The following is a 21,841-nucleotide window of genomic DNA, read 5'->3' as shown; positions in this document are numbered from 1 at the left end:
AAGAGAAATGAGAGAAAGAAGGAAGAAAGAAAAGAATAGAAAAAGAAAGAAGAAAGAAAGAAAAAGAAAGAAAGAAAGAAGAAGATAAGAAAGAAAGAAAGAAAGAAGAGAAGAAGAGAAAGAAAGAAAGAAAGAAAGAAAGAAAAGAATAGAGAGAGAGAGAGAGAGAGAAAGAAGAAAGAAAGAAAGAAAGAAAGAAGAAAGAAAGAAAGAAAAAAGAAAGAAAGAAATAAGAAAGAAAGAAAGAAAGAAAGAAAGAAGGAAGAAAGAAGAAAGAAAGAAAGAAAAGAAAGAAAGAAGAAAGAAAGAAAAGAGAAAGAAGAAAGAAAGAAAGAGAAGAAAGAAGAAAGAAAGAAAAGAAAGAAAGAAAGAAAGAAAGAAAGAAAGAAAGAAAGAAAGAAAGAAAGAAAGAAAGAAAGAAAGAAAGAAAGAAAGAAGCAACTTCCAACTTGTTTTCCATGGCTCCTTTTTTTATAATAAGAGAATAGTTTTGTGAACACTGTCAGCCTTTTGCCATATGTTCCAGGAAACTAGGGACCCTTGAAGAAGAAGAGGCTTTTGAATTATTGATCAATGATTAGCAAATGCAATCGAAATTGTAGACTTGACGTTGTGCAGGGATTCATAATTTATGAGTGGACAAAATAGTAGGTAGCAGAGGTAGTGGTAGGTGATTTCAGCCCCCATATTGATTACTTAAAACAACAGGAGGTAAGTGTAGTGTGACAGACAGAACAAAAACTGACAGCTCACTGCCTGCCCATCACTATGGACTGAGCACTGAGGGAATTAAGCTCACTGTAGAAGCAAATACATTTCTATTGTGTGTCTTTGATCATTATGCTGTTCCACTAGACTAAAGGACATATTTGTTTATAATTTATGTATTCCCTTACTATAAAAGATTGATAGCATCCTATTAGATACCGTAGTATCTAAATATCTAGATACCTTGTACCTGTAACAGCTTGAGAAGCAATATTCTGGAACATTTGCATAGTCTATCAGGAAAGGTAAAAACCTGGGAATGGAAAGGAGACAAGGTGTGCCTGGCACCAGCCTAGAAGTCAGCTCTGTTTTCCATCCTTTGCTGTGGTCTGGCAGCTCTCCTTGGGCTACTGTAATTCTTCCTTACAGATCAGCTCCTGAGAATACTACCTCAGAAGCAGACCCATCCTGTCAATATAAAAGCTGCTTCCACCTGTAATTTTATGGGTGAAAGAGGAGTAAGTGGGTGAGGGGAGTCATCCAGTCTCCAGTCACAACTGCATGGCCATTTCTGCCCCTGAGTAAGCAATCTCTGTGTGTATCAACTGACAAAGGGTTTGGTTGGAGCTGTGCTTCTACAAAACCACTTCAAACACTCATGGCCTGCTTGTGGTCCTCTGATGCTTCAAACAGGTAGGGGTGCCTGTGAACAACTACATTCCCCTTTCTACCCCTACTATAACTCAGCATGACCCCAAAAATTTTGCCACAGCTTTACTTGAAAATAAAAAATAGATATGCTAATAATTTTAGAGGGAAAAAAAAAAAACCCAAACCAAAAAACAAGGAAAAAAATTCCAAGTTAAAACCCTCAGAAAAGTGATTTGAACATAGGCAAGCAACAGAAGAGCAGAAGTTTCCAGCGTTAGGACAGAAGTGAAAGAAAAACAGATGTGTAAGAAGAGCAGGGCTGATTTGTTTTTTAAAATTTTCCCATAGGAAACTGAGGATTAAAATAATGAAGTATGGTAACGATAATGTGAAATGATTTATAATTATTTCTGATAAACACTGGATACCTAGAGCTGTATGAAAATCCTTCTGCCTCTCCTCTTGACTGATTACACTTTTTCAAAGAGCATCACCTGCATCTTACCCCTCATAGGTCTCTACTCTGTTTTACATGTTGATGACCATCTTCTCCCTTTGTCAACTCTGCAACAGAAAGTTTTCATTCTAAGTCCCTACAAACATGTAGGAAAATGCCCTAACAGCAGTTGTTTCACATTGTGCTAGTCACCAAATACAGCATTACAGTGAAACAGAAATTAACAGTAATTTTGGTGAGCCAGCAGAGAGATTTTTTTCCATGGGTCTTATAACAGTAAGTGAATTAAGAACAAAAAATTGACAAAAAAGTACATTTAAGAGTGATATCTTTCCACAGCTACTTGAAAGGTGAAGCTCCATTAAAATGTCATCTTATAATGTGATTAGATTTGGATAATAACTGACAAGAAATACATTTTTAAAAAATTTTCCTTCCCCCTATTCTTTGTGGCATATCAATGAGAAGATAACCTTCCTTGAATGCTTATATGCTATTCAAAAGCAGTAACAAGACTTGTAATTCATGGGATGAGCAGAGGTAATTCTCTATGCTTAAGTAACATCACATGTTTGTTCTCTGGAAGTGATGAGGGTCTAAGACTGGTTGAATGCTATTTTTGCATGCCACATGATGGAGTCTCATAGATGAGCCACATGCTGCTGTTTTTGTTTCCCAATTCACAAAGTGAAAATTAATATATAAATGACATAAATGCCACCATGAGTGAGTTTGAACTTTATGTATTATGACTAGGAGGATGCATAACTGTGACGCTCTCTTCTTGCAAACAGTAGTTGTGTGTATGTGCATCAGCCAGAGGCAAAATGGAGAGGAAGGTAGGAACTGGAAGAAAGAATTCCTTTCTCCAGAAGTTGTGCCAGACTTACTGGCTTGCTTGGTTTGGTCTGGTATTGGGAGTGGAAAAAGTCATGAAGGTGCAGCAAGAAAATTAAAGAGGCACAAGCAATTCTTTTTCTGTCAAAAGGGTACCTCATCCTGAATGCAATAATAACACAGACCCCATGTACAAAGGAATCTCAGAAGAGGTGACCATCCTTTTTTAAAGGAATGTCTATATAATAGGTGTCTGGAACTGTTTTTTTGTTTTTTTTTTTTTTTTTTTATTTAAATGTTTTAGCACAAAATTGGCAGCAATAGAGGCAAGAACATCTCACATTTATATATATTTCCTGCACATCTTTTAGGTGAATCACAATAAGATGTGATACTGACACTTTCAGAGGGGCAAATATGTCAGTATTTTTCCTGTGAAGCAGAGAAGATTAAGTAGCAGAAATATCACAGAATGACAGATTCACCAGAAGGATAGTGTGGGAAGGGACCACAGTGGGTCATCTCATCTGGTCCAATCTCTCTGCTCAAGTAGGGTCATCCCAGAGCACATAGCACAGGATTGCACCCAGGTAGTGCCTTAATAACTCCAGTGAAAGGGATTCCACAGCCTCTCTCCCACAAACTCATACCATTCCTAAAGTAGATATATATATATATATAGTGGTATTCTAAAGATAAACCCACTGGCTGTGTAAAGTCCTAGGAGATGTTTTTGAAAGGAATTACAGTAATCTAGGTAGGGTAAAAAGAGTTAATCTCTGAAACATAGCCAATGTACCTGTGAAAGTCCTGGTGCTTAGAATGCATGATAACCTAAAGGTGTATAAATGAAAGATCTGACTAATTGTCAAGAAATTCTCTCACTCACTATCTAAAAGGGAGGAAATTTTTTCCCCGTATAGAATTAACTGTAATATTTTCAGTTTGAGGTGGGCCTGACCAGCACACAGAGTGAAAAAAGGAGCAAGAACTTTTCTCCACTTTTCTCTTTTTTCTCAACAAACTATTTTCAGTTTGTTTAGAGAGAAGCTAAATCATATATTTACAAGTGTAGGACCAATCATCTTGATAGAATCAAGTGATTTGCATAAAACACATAAAGCATTAATGGGTTAGCAAGGGTTTTGATAAAAGGAGGATATTGTCAGCATTTTATCTTACTTAAAATTTCTGTTCAAGAATGCATTTAATTCATCTCTGTATGTTAATATGGAATCCTGTGTTTGTAAATATGCACTTTTTTTCCCCAAGAATGAAGAAAAATAATATTGAAGTTCTGCTTGATGACTAGAATTCAGGATAGTAACTTTATGGTAACTGATCAGAAAAACATCTATCAGTGAAGTATTCCTGAAAGATTGACTTCATTTGATATATCATTTCTTTATTTATAGCAATAAATTCTGATCATATATTATAAATTGAGTGAAAGTACTGATTTTGGAATTGTCTATTATTTTGGACAAACACTATAATAAACCTTTACAGGGATCTTTACTGTGTTTGTAAGTCTGTTAGTCAGTGTGGAACAAAATAGCAATCTTGGGAAATAAAAAGTATGGCTAAAAGGAGAAACTTTTGCTTAAAATAACTTTCCTTATCTGGGGGAAGTTTCAAGAGTACCTAACATTAGAAAAAATTTGCATTTATTGAAGTGAGAGTCACAATGACTTTAAAATTATTTCAGCCTTGAGAAAGGACACTAATCCAGGTGATGTGCTCAAATCCCATATGATATAAGAACAGTATTTATGTCTCCTGAGAGTATTTCTAAAATTTCAGACTCCCTTATTTTGACTCTTTCATCTCCTTCCTTGCTATTCCTTTGTTTTCCAGTCTATTTCTTTGAAATGGTCACTTTTATATTGAAAGGCAGCCAGTTTAGCCTGTAATACAAATGAACCAGAAACAAGCTTGCCTAAACACGTTGCATCAACCCCACTGTCCCAAAGCCTGATAGTTTGAGAGGGAGGACTAAATGACCCTGCTGAAATCTTTACTTCCTTTCATTAAGAGGGCTAAAACATCTTCTTTTAAACTCTATTCTGCACAGTACAAACTGCAAAAAAGAGACTCAAACATTTGAGAAACATCCTATTATTTCTGTGGTTGAGATGGGGGCTATATAAAACCCTTCTTTTCTGTGAGGAGAAGAAGCGAATAAATACATATTTTATATTTTTCTTAATCATCTCATTATGAATAATAGCAAAATTTAAATAAAAAAGAGGGATGTAGAGAAGGAAAAGGGAAAAAAAAGAAAACTAGTACTTTAATCACAGTTGTGCATGTTTCTTAAACTGAGTTAAATGAAAAAAAAACGAAAACAAATTGTTAGTGTTTTTCAAAATCTCACATGGCAAACTTTCCTGGGTAGTATTGTTAACAATGCTGATCTCTCTTTTCCGCTGGGGATGAAAACAGGCATGACCCACCCTGGGGTAATTTTAACTAAAGGGCACCACTTGAGAATTCACTTAATAATCTCAGTCTCAAGTCCTTCAGCCAACACCAGTCACCTTGTAATGAGTATTCGCTTCGCAATAATCTCCCTTTTCCCGAAAAATGGTATAAATGGAATTACAACACAATTGCCTCCTTTTATCTGATGAATGTGAAGCAGCAATATTGTGTTAGCAGGCCTTTTTGGAAGATATATTGGACTTTAATAAAATTTGATCAATGCATTTAAGTCAAATTGAATTATATGTAAGTGGATAGGGTTGACATATGTTTCAATATCTGCGAGTGATACATTATTCTCCAGTGAGCATAAAATTTAATGAAATATAAATACCCATTAATCCTCATGTTTCAACCAATCAGTCACCGTTGCTCCTGCCTGCTGTTAGCAGAAGCAGGCCCAGAAAGTCATCTGTTTTATCTAAGCAGGAGCTCCAAACTGGAAAGACATCAGGAAGGTTGGGGAAGTGAGAAGGCACAGAATAGGAAAAATGTGCCAGCACTTTTGTTGTTCCATGCTTTCTGAAATATAACAATGTAGTGCTCAATTCTCTCTTTTAATCAGGATCTAAATATGAAACTATTCATTTGCTATCTTTCAAATTTGAATTCTATGAGAAAACATATTCCTAAATGTTTTGGTTTGTTTCTTAATAAAATCTTGTCACATTCCTTCATTCCTTTTTTTATAGTTTACTCACTACGGCACATTTCGCATATTTTGCAAAGATAATCTGCAGTGATAATTAATTCAACAAACATCCTCTCCTGCAATTATCTCTAGTACAAGCAACCTGATTCAGGTAAACTTTGAGAACTGTACTACTGAAAGCAAGACAGTGTGCTGCAGTCTAAACAACAAACCCCACATTTTATAGAATATTTCCACATATAAAGTTTTAATTCAAAATAATTTATAACTTTGTAAGAAAATGGCTTATATAGAGTGATGCTAAAATGCACGGACTCAGAATGAAAAAAAAACCCCACATGATTTTTATTCTGACTCATAGCTTTATCAATAAAATCAGAAAAATTAAACAAACATGTATGCAAGTATTACTTTGAGGTAAGGACAAAACCAATCTTTTCCCAGAATAATTATATATTAGATTCAACAGAATTACATGTGAAGTGAATTTCAAAGTGACCAGTTTAATCTCAGGACCGTATATCTATCTGTATAGATAGCCCGTTAACCAGCAACCAAACCCTTTGACATGGAGAACACTCACTTTTGGGCTCTCTTCTCTGCTTTGAGTATTCCAGGAAACTGCTCTAAGCACCACCTATAAGATATCCAGCTGCAGGTCTCTCCTAGTCTCTTCCAATCCAACAGCCTGTGAATTGAACCCTCACTGGGACCCTACCAAGAATTAAGAAAGATGTTGCTCTGTGTAAATTATACAAGGACAAGAAAGCAGACTGTGGGAAGCCTCTCCTGTGGGAATATCTCCTGTGATACAGGATGGTAATGGCTTCCTCTACTACAGGCTATGTGTGAGGGGAGGAGCTGTAGAATCCTTGGCTGAATTTTCTGAATTTGGTATGAAAAGCATGTTGCCATAACTCCTAATTTTTCTTTTGTAAAGCATATGAGAACAAACCCAATCAGTCTGATGAAAAATTTATTAGCCAATTCTTATGAATGAGTCTTCTCAGACTTGAGGAACTAAATCACAGAATTTGTGCAAATATGAAATTTATCAGTTTCTTTAACATTCTCTACATTGTTATTCTTTTTAAAATTATTGACCTGGTAGTAGTTTACTTTTTACTATTACAGTGTGTATTTCATCTAAAAAGAACCTGTCTTGTACAAACAGATATGGTGTATTATTGTTTTGGATTAGTCTTGTGGTCAATGTATTGTACTTTTAAGCTATCTGCTATTCAGAGAGTTCTATCGTGCAGAGATGACCACGCTTAGGCAATTTGCCCTTCCTCTGAAAGCCTGTGAGAAACTAGAAAAATCTGTCAGTTTAGCAACGTTCCTTAGGAATGTTCCTGCCACAGGGAACCCTCAAAATGGCTTTAAAGTGATGATGCTCTGCTAGAAAACAACAGGCATTCAGAAGCCTGAAGATCAATTTGCCATCTTGCTATAACTTGTTTCCTGCACACGATCTATAGTAGGGATGAAAAAGTGAAACAAGGCAATACTAAAAGCAGTCAAGGATTGAGGTAAATAACACTTTGGAATTTCTGGTTTGCCCTCTTATGTTAGGTAAATGTAGGACATAATGAGGGAGGGTGAGTATCCCTCATAGCGTTTGAGGATGAATACGTTGCACATTATGCTGACAAAATTTTGATGTGTTGTCATGATAATTTTGGGAGACAAAATGTTCAAATTTTGGTCCTTGTAGCAGAACATCCAGGAAGATCACAGTACTTGATTGACTGATACTTTCAGTAAATCAATTGTTTGAAAACTTACTTAAAACCCATAAACTGAAGTCCAAGAATATTTGGCATCAGTTTGTATTGGACTGCATGGATAAGTACTGGGAGAAACAAGATGAAAGAGAATTTCTCTAATGCAGAGACCAAAGAGGAGTGATACCTGTATTCCATGCCAAGTTTGGAGACCTATCTCTTCAGTTTTTTGCATTCTACAGGGTCTAGATATCAAATGCCAGACTGTGGCTATACTCATAAGACAGAATTGTTTTCAGAATTATGTAGTCAGACAACAACGATTGAGGATTATGTGTTTCAAGTGAATATGTTTCAAAATACAGCTAACATAGCTGTAGAATGGCTGTAAGAATAACCAGGGACAAGTCAGCTCTTTTGGCAGCTCTGTCTCTCCCAGTGCAAGATGCTATGAGCTGAGGCCCACAGCTGGTAAGTTTTTCCAAACTCACCCATGGATTTGCATGACCTTGAGCACTGGGTGCTCAGTTCAGCACCGCACAGCTTCAAACACAGCTGTGCCACAAAATGACCACCTGGCTGTATTTGTCACTGTCCTCCTCTTCCCTTGCTCAGGAAACTGCACCTGACTGTAAGGTGACTACACTGGGTGGGCCTCAAGCACCAATTTTTATTATAAGTTTTTCTCTTTTTAACCTTCTGCATTTTTAGCCTTTTGAGACATTTATCCACTGTCAATTCTTTTTTCTGAGCAGGTTATAACTTACATTTGACTACAACCTTGATGAAATATTCCCAGAGAAATCCAGGCAAATCTGGGGTACCATTGCAAAGATTTTATGATTTTGGTAGACCGTGATATGTGTAGTTGCATTGCAGTTTTTTGTCAATCAATCAAAGCCTTTGAGGGAGGTGCACACAGATACATACAGAGACTTACTATTCCTTTTAAACATCCAGCACTCTGAGGTACAAAATTGTAAAAGATAATTTGGATATTGTCACAGAGACAATTCTGTGATTGGTACCAAGCAGATTGCTGGATTAATACTGACATTTGATCAATATTATTTCTCTAATTTCTGTGCCAGAGATCACAAGAACACCATACAAAGTGTTTGCTACTGACTAGTTTAGTTGTTCATATGTACTTTGTGATATGTCGGTGAAACACTTCTATGAAATTCTATTTTTCAGAGGTTCTCAGCGTGTTTTATATGAAAGTTATGCTGCCATTTCAGCAGTGTGAAATATGTATGAACAGAAGTTACTTAAATGGTGATTCTTTCCAGTAAAATGCAATTATCAGAAGGATTAAAAAGCTGTCTTAAGATGTGGTCTGCTTAACTGCAAAGCATGTTCTAGTTAGAACCAACGCCACTTTAAGCTTTAACTCAGAAGCAGCCAAAGTTTCTAATGAAGTATTAAAAATTATTATGTCGTCAGTTTTCTTTTCAAAAAATTCTTTTGCATACTTAAAAAAATAGTTGGAATGTCACTAGATTTTTACTCTAGAAAGAGCAAAAAACTGCATGTAAAAGTATTCAGAGACATGTAAATATGAGGATAATTTTAGTGACAAATTAAACTTTCTAGACAAGACAATGGTCACCAAAGAGGTTTGAAAAATTAATTTCTAGCATGATGAGGAAGTAAAATACTGTAAAGAAAAATTAAATTGCTATGGTAAAGCAGATCAACACCCTCTAAAGACAATAAGTATTTTCCTACTGTTAAGGAAATACTTTAAAGCAGAGCCAGAGAAAGAAAATCTTCATAAACCAGAATAATTGCAAGAACAATCTTATTAATTATAGAAAAGTTCTGAAAGGAAAAAAAAGGAGACTTTTAAATCAGTAGTGAGGAGGAAGATTTATCTGTTAAACTGAGATGCCACTGAGCTGGAATTGGATTCAGAGGCTGTTTTCATTTGCATTGTCTTTATTCACACTAACTATTCTTCTACTATTTGCTGGAGGATGTAGAGTCCATCTTTGATGATTTAAAAAAAAATATTTGCTTTGAATATATCTCTGTAGGCAGGACCCCAATGGTAGAACTCATAATGAAAGATGTGTGGTATCCCACATCCACCAATAACTGTGGTACGTTGTCTAGGTAACAGTATCCAAAATTTAGTCAGCAGTTCCACAAGTCTGACTTACTGGCCCAGTGGATTTTCTCTTTCTCCAGAATATAGTTGCAAACTAAAAACTCTAGTCAAAATTAAACTGCAAGGTAAAAAGAAATTACTGGATAAATTGTTAACTGCAATAGAACACAAATGGAAGAAACACCCTTGTTTATACAGTGTGAAAAACATCTAAAAGTTACATTAGTTTTGGGCAGATGGTTAAAATATGACAAGTAAGTGTCATTCCAACCATATTTTTTATTATTTCCTTACAGCTATGACTAATTTTTTTAAATTAAAAAAATCAGAATCACCACTATTTTCACTGTCAAACAATGCTATCAGTTTATGTGGCCTTTTACCAAAAATTTGCTCTACACACTGTGCTCAAATTTTGGGGGACAGGTGGGGCCAATTGCCTGCCTATACTACTGTTGTGCCAGCTCCTGGCTCATTCTCTTCTGAAACAATCCACCTCCTGTTGCTTGCTGGAAACTTCATCCAGCTACTGCCTACCAAGTAGATATAGTTGGTAACCTCTTTCAAAATAGTGGAAATTCTCTGTGGAAACAGACTTGTTCTGCTGGGGTGAATTTTGGGCATGAGGAGTGTGTGCATGTTTAAAATTGGAGAGCAAGTTCCATCACTGACTTAAACAACCCCAAGACTGTGGTCCTTTGTGAGTGGATGTAGCTGCTCTCATACTTACGATGTGTAGGAATCCATTGATGAAGGTGAAGCTGATGGACACAAGAAATGAGTTGCAAATACACAGTAAACCAAGATGATGAACTCTCTGGTGTTGAGTGTACTTTCTTGTGACTAAGAAAAATGAATTTCACAATTTCAGACTCATTTAAGGAAAGCAGTGCTTGATGGTTTGGGTATGGATATATTGGCTACATGGTGGGATGGAGATTGGGTTTCTTCTTTCGGTTTCTTTGCACAAAATACAAATGTGGTGAGCTCACTCAGTTTCTTGAACTGAATTATTTTGCAGTCCTGAAAACTTCAGAGGATTATAATAGCTTTTTTACCAACTTTAAGTCCTAAATTACTTTGGCCTTGAAATTACGGGTGTGGCAACACCTAATTAGTCTGAAAATCAGTGCCTGTATATTACTTCTGTAGACACCAATCATACGTTTCACAATCATAAGCCTGCATTTTCTCCTACAGTACAAATAATTAAGTTTAACTAATTGAAGAGAGACTGAGGGTTCATTTTTATTTTCATACAAGCCAATGCTAAGCATGCAGCAATGAGCTTTAGACATCAAAAGCAATAAATAATTTATTTTCCAAGTAAGATATGAAGAGTGAGGTCCTCATCAGGTTTCAGATACAAAACTTGTCTTGTTGGTTATCCAGTATTGAGAACATCTGTACTTATTTTCATTAAATACTAAAAAGAGACCTTGGCAACAGCCATAGTCTATGCAAATACATCTTTCTTCAGTCCCCAATACTGTTTTCCCATTCTTCCTTAGATCCCCTGGCTGGCATCTTACTGGGTTTCGTTATAAGGGTAGATATAGTCAGAATAGTCCTTTTAAAAATGAAGTAAAGGCTGGTTTAAGTTGATATTCAGTATTAATGTTAAAGCAAAAAAAAAAATCAAAGTAATATGCAAAATTAAATTAAATAATAGAATGAAAATAAACTGATCTAAAAAAGTAACTGATTTGCTGCATTTCTTTCTGTATGAGAGCATTTCTCTCTGCATTGTTTGTCCTGAAAAAAAATGTTAGGGATGTAAATCTTCACTGTAGCTGGCTTCCCCCACATATTTGCAACTGCCAGGGCAATAAATTTTAAGCAAAGAAATGTACTGATGGATTGGAAGATAAAGGGACTTGATTTATACTGTCAAACTCTTTAGTGTATGGCTTGGCAGCATTACCACATTGATAAATTTAAGAAAAATCTGGCTTTGTAATAAGAATGAGTTGATTTAATATCACCTAGAACATACATCAATGCTAGTTCATACATTACTATTGAGAATGGACAAATAAAAAACCCCCAATATAGATATATTGCATTATATTATATATTATACTTTATTGCATCACAAGCACACACTAAAATAACTGAAAATTTGTGGCAGAAGTGTAGGAAGGAACAAGAAAACCTGCCAAATTCAAAGTACAAATGCAGAATAGACTCCTTAAAACTACTGCACTATGTATAGGTACTGGAGAGTACTCATGTCACCCACTCCTGTTCATATTTCTGTCTTTTAGTGGGTGCTGTCAAATGCTCCATACTGTTAAAATACTACTGCACTGTACCACAGTAAAGATATAATTAAATTTACAAAGCTTTTTTATACAAGTAATGAATTGGATAAGTAGGATATTGTGAGAACTGGAGTGACCTTCTGTAGCCTATGAATAGTTCTTATGAGTAGAAGATTTCAAGTAGGTTTGCTGCAATTTTAACAGGAATAAGAATTTTGGTTGATAAAAGATGACAATTTAAGTGGAATATCTGTGGAATTAGGAACAGTTTTGAATTAGTGCCACACAACAGTCTGAAAAAAAGAGCATGATATATCTTCAATGAAGAAAACATAAAATGGTGCAACATGATGGAACAAAGAATTCCAAAATATTACCCCTCAGCACTAAAGTGAAACTGGGATATTTCAGCTAGGATTCTAAGGGGTTATTTCTCACAAATACTTTATTTTAGCATCTGCTATTAAATTTAAATTAAAAATCTGGACAAACCTTGTATACAACATGCACTGGTAGATAGTAGATTATATGCAGTGATTCAGAGATTCAGCTTATTTGATGATGAATGGACATATTCAGCTCATTGGTCTATTCATGCAAAAATGTGTTTTAATACAGAGTCAGACATCTATGCTGCTTAAAAAGAATTTTCTACATGAACAAAGGTTTTCCTCCAGAACATGTTGAAAAAATTTGCATTTTCCAGCAGAAAAAGAATGCCATTTTGAACATCATCACTGTGTCGCTGTGTCAAATAAGACTTTTAACCTGAAAACACCTCCAAATACCTTCATGTATTCTCTTAGCAGTCACACGTTCCCCAGGCTTGACATACACATACCTAACCTCCAGCTCATATTCAAATTGATACTGGATGTTTAGTATAAGGAACTCTTGGTGGAAGCCCTGGTTCTTGGAAAATCAAATAACTGGGGAGAATGTCATGAAAGTACATCATGATTAAGTGCTGCTCCTTCCAAACATGTTGGTATTCCAAACAATATACACTTTAGCAAAAATAAGTGGGACTCTCTTTGGAATAATCTTACCATAAGCAATTCTTCAACATCATTTCAATGAATAAAAAACAATAAAAGAAAATATTCAGATGAAAATATTTAAACCAGAAAAAATTTGTTTCTTGGGAAGCTAATAAAATATCAATTAAATATAGATACCAGTCAAAGTTGATATATTAAAGTCATACCTTAATAGAGATTCTAAAATTTCAATATTTTGTCTTTCTTGAAGATGAGATGCTGGATATTTTGCAAGTTTGTAAGATATTACATGAAAATTTTGACTTTTATTTTAAATAAATAAAGATATTTATTAGCAGTAAATTTCCTTTAAAGGTTCTTTTCAGATGCTTGGAATAAACTAGAACTGTTTATTCACAGACCTCATATCAACATCAAAATTCTCTTTGCAATTAAGATATCATGAGAGCTATGGTTTCTGTGCAAGAAAATTGTTGGATAATGTAATAAACCACTAGAGAAATATACTTACATACTATAGGCTTTTATCCTCACAAAAGTGAGTACCTTGGCAAGGTGTATTTCCACATAAATTTGACAATTATACATGCCAAAACACTTCATTAATCTATATAAACTGAAGTACTTAGATAAAAGTATTTATGTCCTTGTATCAAACAACATGGAAAACTTTTCTACTCTTTACAGGCAACAATTAACAACAGAGTCCGTGCCCATATGTGTGATGGTAAAGGATACTCTTCTTAAAAGCTAACAGAAGGATAATATTTACCTTTGAAAAATATTATAACCCACAGCAAAATATTTAATTATTACAAAATATTTAATCATAACAAATCTAATGTTTCGAGAATTTTGATTGGATTTTTTTCCTTAATATACAAATTTCCATGGAACTGCAATAGATACATTGTCAATAATGCTATGTTTAAGCTTACATTTACTTTCTTTAAATACGTGATTTATATAGGACTTAATTCTTCCTCACTTAATGGAGTAATAACTTTACAATAGTTCCCTTGTAATAGACTATCTTGTATTACAGCCCTTTTAAATTGAGAAATGACTACACAGTATGTAATTAACAAAATATTACATTATCTAATGTTTTAACATTTATCTTTTAATATCATAATTAATTAATTTTAATGCAACATTTACATTAATATTTTTATCTTCCTCATGTTTCTTTCAGGAATTAGGCTGGTAATTACTCTTTGGTGTGTGTTTACAAACTTCAGGCTAAATTTTGCAATCCTTTGTTCATGACTGTGAGCACTTACTCAGGTAGGCTCATCAGTGCTAATTTTCCTGTGACCAAGCACCTTGATCACCCACTTATCCATTTTCCTTCAAGCACATTGGTGCTATGCACTAACACCCACAATTTTCTCCTTATTTAAATCCCTCCTTAAAAGCTACTGCTTCTGTAATGACTACAAATCGCCCCAGCCTTACCCTGGTTGCTCAAGTGGCACCCTGGTTTCTGCCTTACTGCTAAACTCTATTTGTCCTGTTGCTTCATTCCCCAGCTTATTGTACAGGAAGAGCCCAGAGATGCTTCAGATATTACACTGGGCATTCACGGCCTTCACTGGTTTGTAGAAAGGATGTCCATTGGTTTACCTACTTTTAATTTGCCTGTTTTTCCACGGAAGTGGAAATCTTAGCACCCCCTTAACACAAAAAGTGATGCTTTGCCTAATGGGTGGAGCTCTGAAATGAAGCTGTAATATGCAGAAAGTCTCTCAATGAAAGGGATTTTTCATTTTCTTAAATCAGCAGTCCAGTGCTGTTAAGCCTTTTTTTTTTTTTTTTTTGTAAGGGTTGAGTTTTACAAAGTGTCTGAGGTCAGATGCCTACAGTAGAAAATGTAATCTGAACAGCTAAAGTTTGGCATCATAAAAGCAACAGACAAGAACTTTATGATGAAAAATGGCAGGCTGCTTTAAACTGTAGGAATTGCTACCAGAAAAACAACTGCTAGAAAAAAATCCTAAATATAAGATAAAAAATGCAATGTGATGTAAGTTATAGGCCTAACCATGGATTCCATTGCAAAAAATATTCACAGCCTTATTTTTCACAAGTGTCTGCAAAAACTTTGTTTAAACACCTGGGTGGATCCAGCTTCCACAGTAACAGGAGAAAGGAAGTAAAACAAAATCCAGGGAAGGTGAATAATTTATGCATCTGATTACTTCTGTGATGGGGTAAATGTGAGTATCTACTGGCATTTCAGAAATTTGCAAGTTCTCTATGCTTAAAGGGAAGTCATGAGAAAAGTGGCAAAGCAGAACAAAAAGCAATAGAAATTTCTTTTTATCTGATTCAGAATACAATAATATAACCATACCTCCCCAGTTAAAGATGTCTGGGGAGTTTTGTGCCATGGATCCTTAATTATCTAAATTTTAAAAAGGGGCAATCAAGGTATCTGACAATACAAATTTTGTTGAATCTATTATTTTGAGAGTATACTTGGCATGAGAATACACACTGAATACTTGTAAGTGTGCACCTTTATCCTAAAAGTATTTCTTCAATTTGAGGTTACACATCTAAGTTATCTACACATCTAATGAGTACTTTGCCTAGTTTTTGAATTGGAGTAGGGTTTGTCAATTTATTGCTAGTTATTTTGAATTTGAGTTATGAAAGTTGAATGATTAATTTTTCTGCCACCCTTATTAGCAATATTATAGATTAATTAGGTCCACAGTGACCTGATTAATTTATAAAAACTTTAACATAAAAGGCTTGTTCATTTTCCTTCAGAGAGGGAATATGCTACTCTCAATTTTGCTAATATGTCACATAAACCTTGCTTTCAAGTTTCTGATTAAATCCTAAATTAATGGCAATTTTTGAAGGAAAGAAACACATTTACCTGTCCCATGGAAGATTCAGTTTGGTTGATTGAGGCCAAATGAAACATGCTGTAGGAAGTTTTCTTTTTTTTCATTTGACTCAGTAGCATGGGATCTCAACTGTGTGTTTTATTCTATCAGAGAAAAAAATAGGCTGTAAATATGCCAAGCTTCATTTCATTTTTACTAGTTTTCAAACTAATAAATAGCATTAAATACATACAGTGTCAGGTCCCAGAGGATAAAGCAGATTAACTTAAGTATCTTGCATTAATAATGACATTTTGGTTGCAGTTGAGATTACTTTTATCTACAGTCTCAACAACAGACATTTTTTCCTTTTAAATGTTGTGAAATGAGATCATGTAGCCATCATTAGGTCATACCTCGTTTTCTACTTGTTCCAGGGTGATAATAACTGGTGATTGATTTTGTAATCAATTTGATAGTACTAATAACACATGTTTTTATAGAACTCAGAATAAACTCCGTAAAATGGAATGGTAACTATTTAAATCAGTTAAAAAAAATTACCTTGTTTTCAAAGCGTACTTATGTGGCTTTAGTTTGCTTATTCAGCAGTCATTTTATATCTATCTATCTATCTATCTATCTATCTATCTATCTATCTATCTATCTATCTATCTATCTATCTATCTATCTATCTATCTATCTATCTATCTCCTGTGTATATAAGGCTTCTATCAAAAGTCTCCAAAGTTAAAATCTGACACCATTTTTAGCCAGTGAATTTTCTTGGCAAGCAGTGAGCTACAGCTAGGAACTCTGAAACGTGCACCCCTTCCTGGTTCCTGTTGCATGCAGCTATTTGTTTGTCACCTTTAATAGGTATGTTTGTTGGTTCTGGCAGAACAAATTGGCTCAGAAGGCAAAAGGTGTTAATGTGGGTACATTATAATAAATGCACATATGATTTGTGAGGGCTTCAAAGTTCTAGAACTAATGGCTCATTTTCATTGCAAATAAATTTTAAATTTATTTAAAATAAATATATTTATTTTAAATTTTCTTGGGCCTTTTACTACACCTACAGAAGGGAAAAAAGTAGATTATTTAGTGATAACAAACTAAAATTACTGAGCCAACACTTTTATTTTACAATCTTTATTTTGTTTGCTGCCACCTTCAGAGCCTTTATAAAGACATTTTTAAATTCCAAGATGCTTTTTAGATTGCATTAAAAGATGGTACATTTGGAGAAAAGAAGAAAGAGTTACAGAGGAAGTTATTAGCTAAGATAGCTTGGAAGTTTTTGTTTTCATTCAAGCCAATTAACAAAATTTACTCAAAAGGTGAGTGAAAACAATGGCAAAGATTTTAAATTCTGACTGGTGCTTTCTCACACCTTTTATGCTTGAAGAGAATCAGACAATCACTTAGGTTGAAAAATATCTCAAATACCTAGCCATAAACCCAACACTGCCAAGTCACCACCATTGTCATGTCCCCAAATGCCTGAAGCAACTCCAGGGGTGATGACTCAAACAATAGGCAGCCTGTTCCAGCGTTTGACAAACCTTTTGGTGAAGAATTTTTTCCTAATATCCAATCTAAATCTCCCCTCACACAACTGAGGCCATTTGCTCTGGTCCTGACACTTGTTAGCAGGGTGCAGAGGCTGACCCTCACCCGGTGAGACTCCTTTCAGGTGCTTTTAGAGAGTGATAATGTGACCCCTGAGCCTCCTTTTCTCCAGGTTAAACACCCCCAGCTCCTTCAGCTTCCCATCACAATCCTTGTGCTCCATGCTCTTCACCACCTTCATCCTCACTTTTCTCACAGAAAAAAGCCAAAACCAATCCCCAACAACAACAACAAACGCTAAACTAAATGTCTTAAATCAAAGAGAAGAAAAATGTTCTGGGGAAAAAAATAAAAGCAGCCAAACAGAAGTAAATAAAGAAACACAAAAAATCAGGACTAAAGGAAGGAAAAAAACATCTGTTTTGTTTAGGAAAATTTTGACATCTGGTTAGATCACTTCATGATGCTTTCTAAGCCTCTCTCTCCTACCCTGTTCTGCTCACCATATTTTGAGGATTCTATAGCACATCCAAGTTTGCCATATTCAAATCATGTGTAGACCCCTTAGTCTGGGAAGGATGAATTCCTTCCCAAAATTGTTGACGACTTTGCTGAACCTTTGTATGCAAGAAGCTGACCTTCACTTTTATTCCCTGGGATAACTTGTGAGCATCACAGTTAGATAACAAACAAGGGGCAGGGTCAAAGGTAGATTCAGTTTGGATTATCTTCTGTTGGCTGTCCCCTCACCCTCTTTCCCAAGCCCTGCTATGCTGTTTGCTCCTGTAAGCCCCACCATCATGCTGCAGTGTTTGCCTCAGTGTTTCTCATGTCTGGGCCAGGACAGGTCCTTACTGACAGACCTCCTTTTCTGCCTGTGCTCTCAGCCTGTGCAGCTTTGTTTCCACTGCTGTGTGCAGTTAAACACAATCATCCATCCCTGTACCACTGAGGCAGCTAACTACTCTTCCTAGCGCAGATAGTTCTGTAAGAACTGGTTCTGCATGCCTTGAAAACTTCACTACAACTTCTCATTAAAACGATGAGCTTTTATTACTACCATAAACACATATGGAAGTAAGGAGGGGAAGTTTTCACAACTCATAAGAATTGAACTATTGGCCAGGACAAATCTGGTTTTTCCCTGTGAACTAGCAATGTTGATTTGTTCCAGTCTTTGCAGGATCCAGTTCTAAGTAATCTGTCACGATAAAAGAATATTTTTGCAGGAGATTTAACACTGGCCAGGATTTAAAGAGAAAATAAGTTAAAAAAGGAAAGAATTATAATATTACTCCTAATATTTCTTCTCACTACAGAAACTTTTTTCTTATTTTTTAAGTGGAAGCTGTAGCGAAGTTTCAGAAATTGTTGAATGCAAAAAATGTCAGTGCTTTTAAGTTTCTGTTTCAGTTCTGTTTTATACAGGCATAGAAGCTAATTGCAAACAGTTTTCTTTATTTTTCTAGTAACACTTGCATGTTTAGACAACTGACATATGTAGAGAGTGAGACATATATGAAAGGTCTAACAAAGCCCACAAACACATCCTATAGACACATCTTTATCTTGGTCTTCCCACAGTAACCTTAATCTTTCTCACTGGGTTCTCTGTTATATCTCAAAGGGGGAGGAGAAGGTCTGTACTGCTGGTACTCCGGTCTCAGCATCAGATATTATCTTTATGAAAATACACGATGATTGAAGAGCCACTGTCAATTGCCATTTAAAAAGCAAATTTTTGCTTAGTCTGTGCAGTTGAAAGAATTACTTTCCAATCCAATGAAATGCCACTGATTAAAAAAAAAAATACACGCAAATAACGCGGAAATAACCAATTTATCCTTAATATTTTCATGTAGCTGCCCCAAGCAAAAAGGCAAATTGAAGTGAGACAAAGATACACTGGACAGTTTGGAAGTTATTTGAAATCCTTTTGCTAGCCATATGTACTAAAATGCTTGAATAATTCTAATTATTTATTTATTTTATTAATTTATTTATTAACCTAGTAAAATAGACAAGAAAATTAATTTGGAGGAGGAGCCAGACTTCAGAACTATTTTATAAACAAATCCTTGATTAAGATTTGTCAACTCTGCATAACATCATTCAAAAATATGTGTATAAGATATCCTGTGAGCTTTCTAAAATCTATCAGTTTATGTTTTGGGACTTCAACCATCTAAAAATTATGATAATTTTGGGATGAAATTTAACAAATAAACATATTTCTAAGGATGCTTTAGAAAAGATAATGCTACTTACTGCCACTTGAAATAAAATTCATAAATGAATGCGTGGTTTTTAAACTGGCTTATTCATGTTCTCAACATGGACTTTTGAAAATTCCCCCTTTTTTTTTTTTTTTTTTTTTCCCCAGTAACTGATCCTTGGCTAGTACCACATCTCAAATCAGAGTAAAATGGATGTATTATGAAAAAAAATTCCAAGGAATGTTTCAGGAGAATTTGCATGACATATATTTTAATCTTGAGAAAGGCAGGATTCCCTTCCTTTTGGCCTCTGCCAGTTTTCCCCCCTTTATTATGAGTGATGCCCCACCCTGGGTAACACCGAGGTCAGGCACAGCCATCACCCTGTTTTAGCTTAACAACAAGCTCAGTTCCACTTCTGAAATATCCTTGCCCACATGCAGCTCATCAGTAGATCATCAGTCAGGACATGACATTACTTTCATGTGATTATAAAAGTAATAACAAAAATCCTACTCCTTTAATTACAGATGGCAGAAGACATTGCTCATGTATATTAAGTCTTCAGAAGACTATCAGGACTGAGAGGTTCAGCCTGTGCTCCAAGTGCTGAGCAGGTGGATTGCCAAGAGAAGGGAAAGCATCACTTGGGCTTTGGACTGCCAAGCAACTCAAGCCGCAAATGTCCCTAATTATGCTTTTCACTAGAAAGCAGATAACTGCATTTAGAAGCCTGACCAAGAGCTTCCTTGAAACTCTGTGTCTCTAACGGGTGGCAGGCAATGCCCAGCACCTTATCTGATGAGCTGTCAGTGAGATTGGGAGTCCCAGGAGTGCTCAGTACTTAGCAGCACCCACTCTGGCACCCTCCCACCACATGCTCTGCATCCCTGAGAGTTGCTTCAGTAAGTCCTTTACAGATGCAGGAGTGACAAAGGAGGTGGATGACCAGGTTAAGAAGATGGAGTGGTTGCTCACAAGAGATATTCTGGTTTGAGTTTTTCTGTTGTTTGAGTATGTATGGCTAATCTGTTTGTTCAACAAAATAGACCATATTTTGTCCTACGTGCATGGAATTTGTGGAAAATGAAAGTTCTGTCTTCCAAAAATGTTAGTGTTTTCTCACTCTTTTGCATTGGAAGGATGTTTCAAGATGCTATAGTTCTCCATGAAGATAACTTACCCCTTGTAGAGGCATAGAGCTGCTGTGAGAGTGGCACTCCCACCTAGTCCTTTGACTATTCAACAGGACCCCTAGATCGCCTCTTACAAGCCTGGGTGGGGAATTTTCCCTGCTGACAGTGTTTCCTGGCTAGGCCTAGGCATGTTCTGGCAGGCTCTGTCCCTTGGGGCAGGCAGTCTGCTAACTGCATAGGACATCATGCAAAAAACCCAACAATCTCGATAGCACTGTGGGGTGGGCTTGGGTTTTTCTCAGCCCTAACCCCTGGAGGTTTCAGCCATTTTTTTTCTTTTTTTGGCTTTGGATCTGCACCTCTAAGCCTGGCTTGCTCAAAGCTTACACAGTAAGTTCAATGATAAAGCTGGAAAGAGATTGATGTGCTCTGAGTTCAAGTGTGTAGCGGTATCGTGACCCAGCTCTTACTTTTGCTTGTAAGATTTGATAGTCTGCTAAACAGCAACAGACCTGATGCACTCTTCATGCATGTTGAAAGGTAAAGAAGATTAGCATATGAGGCAAATCCCATTTTGTGAACAGAAGAACCTTCATTTTAATGTGAGGAAAAATTTTCCAAACAGAAAATGAAGTCACAGTTAACACTACTTTTCTCTATATATACACAAAACCATTACAATTCTAACAGCAAAAATAATGTTTAAATATTTTTGTTTTATTATAATAATTTGTTCAGTGTTCATATTACAAAGTTAATTAAAGATTGAAAAATTGCAGCTAACTATCACTTTTTGTCTTTCATTTGTGTGTTGGTACACGGCAAATCAGGTTAAAAATCACCTAATAGAGAATTGAGTTCAGATTTTCTAACCTTCAGCATTTCAGAATTACTAGACCTTGACTGGTACCAGAAATCTGAAATTACCACCTTGCAGGTATGCACATTTGGCTAACAATTTAAATTAAGTTTCTCAAATAGAGATTTAATTTAGTTTTAAAAGGAAAGTTATTGTATGCTAATTAAACACCAAATCATTCCTAAAAAGGTATTTACTGAATTTTAACAGCTGTGTAATAGAACATCTATGTAGTTGTTCACCTTACATAAACAGGCTCTTAATAATCAATGGAAATTCAATTAAGGTTAAAAAGATCCTATGGAAGCTCAGTAAATTACA

This window comes from Erithacus rubecula (genome assembly GCF_903797595.1).
Source record: "Erithacus rubecula genome assembly, chromosome: 3".
NCBI classification, from domain to species: Eukaryota; Metazoa; Chordata; class Aves; order Passeriformes; family Muscicapidae; genus Erithacus; species Erithacus rubecula.
Note: the sequence above shows the minus strand (reverse complement) of the source record.